Source organism: Bombus vancouverensis, chromosome 9 (assembly GCF_051014615.1).
Source record: "Bombus vancouverensis nearcticus chromosome 9, iyBomVanc1_principal, whole genome shotgun sequence".
Classification (NCBI taxonomy): Eukaryota; Metazoa; Arthropoda; class Insecta; order Hymenoptera; family Apidae; genus Bombus; species Bombus vancouverensis.
In genome coordinates, this window is record NC_134919.1 from 9423746 (window position 1) to 9430960 (window position 7215).

A 7215-nucleotide genomic window follows, 5' to 3' on the forward strand; every position below is an offset into this window, starting at 1 on the left:
AAAATTTATAAACTTCGACTTTATAAAGGTTTACAAATGTAATTATTTAAAAATGATAATTCACGACATGTTGTGTAAGATTATGATATGTGACACTGTTGCATACCCATATATTGTCCATTCACGTAATGTATACTAGCTAAATATTTTTTATTCGTGTATACGCTAATGAATGTCGCATTAAATTAATATGATCACTGTGGCTGTGTAACAAGTAGCATCCCAGTTGCATGTGTACCTTGTACAACAATTATCCGCTTGTTATTTAAGCAGCGCGCTCAGGATTATTATTCTGGTGAGAATAATGTACACGTGCTGCTAATGCGAAATTTTAATACGAATTCTCGTTAATTATTATGCAACCCATTGATACGCACACATGTTTAAATGCCATTAGACAATATCCTATAGTCTTGAAATTACCAACTATCTAATCAAGTACTATATTTGCGTTTAACAACATATATTGTATTCTTTAATTGTATTTTATAGTTGATTAGTTAATGCATGTTATTTAGTATTACATTAACGTTGCAGGTACTATGCTAGTATTAGCAAATTTGATACCTATTATAAACTCATTTGTATTTGTATTCTCTTGATATTACAGCTACTAACGAATTAGGTGTAAAACCTGGATCGAAGTAATCAAAACGAAACGCGTATAAAAAGATACATGGGAAGTGGCAATGCGGAGAGAATGTAAGAGGAAAGACATGTATTAGGAAAACATGTATTTAGGAAACTCCAGAAAATAAAGCATTCTAATTAATTTTGAAGAAGAATTTACGAATTAATTTTATTACTTTGATAGTCCTCGTATTAAAATGCGGATGAAATTATGTTTTTTCATTAGTAGTTTAAAATAAGGAAACATTTATATTTCCTTATTTTCACATATTATATCATTAGTTGAAAGCTACGTATCATACTTCTGAGAATTCGCGGCCAGTTAGCAAAACAAGGCTTAGTGGCCAGCGAACCAAGAGGGGGGAAGGGATAATAATGTTCGTCAGTTGACGAAACAGCTCGAGAATATTTATACAGATTCATTAAAGGTGCTATATTAAAGTAGACATGTAAATGTATTTTAATGAGCATTAATATTTTGTTATATCATAGTAACAATACAAATTAAAGTAATTGAATAATATTAAAAGAAGTTCTATTAACACATATAGTAAAGTGAAGAATATTTCTCTGTAATAATAACGTTGTACTCTTTTTTAATATTACAGGCATCGTCATAGCAGCAGGGGTATAAGGGAAAAATGAGGATAAGGTAGACAATATAACTTAATAAGAATATATAACTTGAGAGAATATAACTTGAAATATAAATTTGTACTATAGTTGGTCTACTTGAAATGTTAACAAGCTTCCTTCCTTGGAAATTGTCAGAAATAATGACAAAGTAAGTACGTTTCACAGTCCTTCATGGCAGATTCAGAAGCCAGATAGGTCGGAAACCAACAATTTCGTAACACTGCTGGTATAAATCTCGGTGTAATCGTTCTCCAAATCCACAAATTCATCCCCACCACGAAACTCCATTACAAGACAGTATCAACGAGCACGGTGATCGAGCGGCCATTCATTTAAAGAAGCGTCGCCTTCAAAGACAATATTTATAATGGTTGTAATGAAAAGGGAAAGGGAAGGCGGTAGAGAAGAATGGAAGGTCGGGAGCGGAAGAGAAAAAAGAGTGGCGAGCATGGGGAAGAAGGATGAGAGGAGGGGAAGGGGCAAGGTGGAGGGTCGAGGCTAGCGAGAGATTTATTTGAAGCAACCGGGTCTTTGCCACCAGAGTCCGTGTGTACTTTCCACCCTAAGATATTGCGGTCGTTTCCCTTTGGTCAGAGAAGCCGAAGAAAAGTCGGCCGCCAGTTTTTTCGTTCCCTCAAACGGCCATTCGACTACTCTCACTCCCCCGTTCGACCAGGTTCTCTCCTATCAATTCATTGGATTTTTAGCGAGAGACCGGTTATAACCGGCAGTTTCGCGTGAAATGTGCCCCCACCGAGTTAAAAATTGGCTTCTAATATGATATACGCAGGTCGCCATATGGCTGGGAAAGCGCCGCAAACGTGAACGATATTTTCAGTTTCTTCGCTTATTTCCCCTCTTCTCACGCCTTGCGTTCGCCCCGGTTGATCGTTCTCTCCGTTCGGTGTCGCGAAGAGAACAGCCTCGCATATTCCTGCTCCATTCGGTCTTGCCTAACGTACTATTGGAAAGCGATAGTGTTTTCGCGCTGGCGGTTCTCTTATGGCACGGCCATATTTCATCGCGCTATCCTATCGGATACTAGGCGAACTAGAGCGAGAGAGAGGGAAGACAACGGTGAACCGTGCAGAGGAAATACGGATGCATTTAATATGCAATTGCCGGGGAGAAACTGTCGAAGAATCGGTGAAAACACGTGCGTCCAGGTTCGCGACATCTGGCTCCATGGACCCACACCTCTTTGGTGATAAACTTTCAAAGATCGTTTTTACGTTTTCGATCGCGAACGTGCCGAAGCTCAGGAACAGCTACACGTGCGCACTAGAAAACGTGCTGAAGATCCTTCCACAAGAAGTAGAAAATATCTGCATGAAATTTTGATTTACGCCTCCTTCGTGGATGGCCTAGTCGAGTCGCGGATTCGCCTGGAAACCGGATTAAATCTCTTCCCACCGAAGGAAGGAAGAGCCGTAGCTGGCAATTGGGTCAGTTAGCTGGCTGCCACGATTGGCCGCGATTTATTTTGCACTTGTTGCTGTCGTGACGGGTGTGCAAGGTAATTTTCTCTAGTTCCTGGTGTTGAGCGGTGTGCAGCGGCTTGTAACGTTCACCAGCCGCTCAGGAACGTGTGAAGGATCACTTTCCGCCCGGATTTTTAGATTATTAAACGGTGCTTTAGATTGTTTAACTGGTGTACTTGGGAAATTTCGATGAATGTTTTGTAACTTACGATGATTTTTATCGGAAAAAGTTGGTTAATTTTTGTATTTGATACGAGAAAATTTGATTTCATCGAAATTTGAAGCATTTGTAGTCCTTTTCAAATAATGGATTGTGTTGAATAAAGAAAAGTGGATCTCATTTATAAATCGTACACATTTATCATTCTCTTTGAATAGTAAAATGTTTCAATTATAAAACAATTTAGATTACAAATGCTGTTCGAATTTGAAAATGTAATTTCATATTTGAGAAAATTGTTCTCTTTGAGTACGTTATTTTACATTACAACACAATGATTATGAAGAACATCTTTATTTTTCAAGCAGTCGTCATTCATAGAATTCTTCACTTTTATTTACGATAATATGTACATAAACAATATTTTACTAGGACAACGACTACTGGAGCAAAGAGTATTACCAAGTCGTAAGAAAAATTTTTTATGATTAAACTCTTGAATTATTAATAATTTTCCAGTTGAAACTTTTTTGTGCCAAATCGATTCCCCGAGAAACGTATTTCTCCCAGTGCCAATTACTCTTCATTTTTCGTCTTTCACGAAGGATATTACACTATTTAATGTTTAAATTCTTCTCCAATTTATTGTATTTCACGTAGCCTGTCAGATTACTTCAAAATAACGCTTCTTAAATTGATCTGACTATCTATCGAACGCACTCCATATGGGGTCACCGGTAACCTAAAATTACTTTTTCAGCCGAACAACTTTTTCATTTATTCAAGAGGACGAAATCGATCGCGTGCCAATAATTGTGTAAAAGCTTCGATCGTAACGATCGAGGCTGCGCGTTTATTTCCGAAAGTAACTTTCAATCAGACTGTCGATCAAGGCGTGCACGTTGGTGAAAGGGATAAAGAAATGGTAGCTGAAACTAGAGCTCCAGGAATATTTTGTTATACGGTGAAATTTTAATGGGGTTCGCGCGTCACTTTGGGAAATCTATTAAAGAGCCCGAACAAATTTTGTCGGACAATCCGAAACTGAAACTCGGTGAAACTACTCTGGGGTTGTAGGGAACGTTCAGAATGCATGCACATAAGCTTGGAACGTGTATAAATGCGTGCAAGAACCGAGCTTCATTCTCTGGGACTTCTTGCGCCGCTATCCGCTTGAAGAAATATAATTATAAATTTTAGCATTACGCTTTGAATTAATATTGTCTAAGTTGACAATGTTCCCTTGACTATTATCATTCGCATCTGCCGTCTCTGTTCGTTAATTGCAGACAGTGGGTTAAGACTTGGAGGCAGACTAAAGTAGACACGGAATATTCGATGAAGGTGATTGAATTCTCTGCGAGATATCGATGTTCTCGATAGGTATCCGAGATGCACGAAATGTCGCCGACATACATCATGGATGGATGCGATGGAAACGTATCGAGGCGTAGCTTGTTGCTTATGCGTATCACAGAGATTAAGATCATGCCGGTGAAGATTATATTTGAAGATTTTCCTAAACTTCATCTTTTGCTAATGCTAATATTTATTTTTTCTGGTTCTTTAAACATTTAACAGGGTAGTTTCTTAACTGCAAACTTCTACAATCACGGAATTAGAAAATAATGCAGCAAATCAATTTCGACCAGATTGGATTTTATTCTCGTAAACTCAAATTTCTTGTAATTAACTTTTAGTAAGAATTATTAAGTGTATAATTTGTTATGTAGTGCCTTTCTTAGCTATCTAACAAGCAGAAGAACAATTTTTATTCGAAATGACGATTTTATTGCAAAAATCTAATTTTGTATGGTAAATCAAATCAAAATTGTATGGTAAATCAGATATATTTATTTTACAAATGTTAATATAAAAATGGCCAGCAGTGGAGATTCTGATACTGCATTCTTTATATTCAAATATAGGAGAGATCTTTTAGTCGCTGTTTTCATCGTCCCAATAATATAATACAAAGAACGCGTTTTCTTTGATGTGTTGAGTGATTTCCATTTTCTTCAATATGGGAGGCAAAGTGTTCAGCTGTCGAAAGTGAAGAGGAGTCGCGTCAAAGGGTTCGATAAATTGTCGAAGATGAAATTGTTCTTTCAATTCCTTTCGCCTTCTCCCAAATTTTTCAATAATTCTATTCCCATATGAAAACATAAAAACAGGAAGTAAAAATTCAAAAATTAAATATTATAAATATATATTCATATAAATATAAATATATAATATAAATTCATAAATTAATAAATAAATTAATTAATATAAATCATAAATAAATAAATTATGAATTATAAATAATTTATGTAATTATAAATAAATTAATAGAATATTATTTTTTTAAATAAGACTTTAAATGCACATCTTTCTATTATACTAAAACAATATATCATTTAGTTAAAGTAATTTCCATATAGTTACAAATTTCTCATGTTCTCAACTAATTTCAAACTACTTATGCTTTCTGTAAATGATTTTATTAATCATAAGTTTGCTTAGAAATATATTATTATCCCTATATAATACAATATAATTTCAGTATGAAATGTTAAATAGAAATCGACATTTCTGATTGCCAATCTGTTAGTATATCTCTAACATAATATGGAAGGACATGGATGCTAGACGTCTAGCGATTAGAACGGTACATACTTTTCTCGAAAGATGCCGTCTAATCCAATTCACCAAAGAATTTGTAGGATTCGCAAGGAATACTGGCAATACAATATAAAAGCCACGTGGGACAAACAAGATCCCGTGCGGGAACACGACCTGATCAGCCAATCCTGCAAACCAATATTGGCGTCGGGTTTGTAACCCTATTGCTCGACAGAGAAATTCATCCAATCATAGGTTTCGACACGAGGCCAAACATATGAACACAGAGCTTATCCTCATCACTGGACATGTGGCTAATTTTTCAAGACAGCTTCACACGATGGACACAGTGATCCCATGTTGAACGTAAATACGTCAATAAGTTGAGAAATAACGCTTCGACTTTTATCCGACTTTATACTGAATAAATTTTGGTCTATCAAGTTATATTAGACAATATGGATTTGGGAAGATATGACAAACGATTGAGAAAAGATTCTATGTTTATTCGTATTATATTATTATTGCATATTATATTATTATTATATATAATATTATTATATTTCGTATTATTATATCATATGTATCATATTTTATTTTCAATTTATATAATTATATAGCTATTTCTTTCTATCTTTTCTAGACTTTGCTTAGAGCTTTATATGACGAATATAGTAATCTTTTGTATAGAAAATATGTAGTTACAGAGAAATGGAATAAGTTAGTCCTCGGATTGGATAGATTTTATTGCATTTATTTAATAAAATATAAATGCAGGTGTAAATATATCTATCGAATATATATTTTTAGATATTATTTGTATTTTTAGAAACAAAAGATGAGGCAATAGATCAATTTCATATTCTCTTCGTTTAATTGTGAATTATGTAGGAATCTAGATTAGAGATATTACTTGTAACTACATTTATTCGGTAATATCATTTTGTCGTAAGATAGAATTCAACAATTTCAATGCTTAATTGACTTGACGAATTTATGGCGTGAAGGAAACGCTGTGAGAATTAAGTTCAGAGATAGCAGCACTATGAACTGCGCTGAACTGTGAAATTGGGATTTCAGGTACGTGTATTTTTACCGTGTGTTAGTTTTTTTTATATTCTATTACGAAATGAGAATGAGCAAAAAAAAAAAAAAAAAAATAAGAAATACATTTCATACATTCTTTACAATTATAAGGTACCATTTTTGAGTACCTAAAATATTTTCATACCATTTAACGATATAAAAAGACGAGGGAGAGAAACTCTTCATTTCAGGAGAACAGAAATTATGAAAATTTTCTTTTTTTAATGAAATCTCACTGTATATTTATTATATTTTAATTAGAAAGTTTTCATTATCATGCAGTTATAAGGTAGGGCTCACGTAAACCTGAGAATACATATTTTGGATGATGGCCAAGAGCACCACTTCTCAATAACCTCAGCAACGTGTATTGAAGAATTAAAAACACGATTTAGTGTTCTCGATAACCACACGCAGCACATTATTCTTAAAAAAAAGTAATATCTAAAATTTTACTGCTAGATGATTATCGAAGACAGAATTTGATCATTGAAATTATTAATTGACAAAAGAGGTACTTGCAAGTATTCCTAAATGAAAAGTTAGTTTCTGCCTTAATTAGACTTCTAATTTCTAAATTCGAAAATTACCAAATTTTCAATGAAATTATTGAGACTT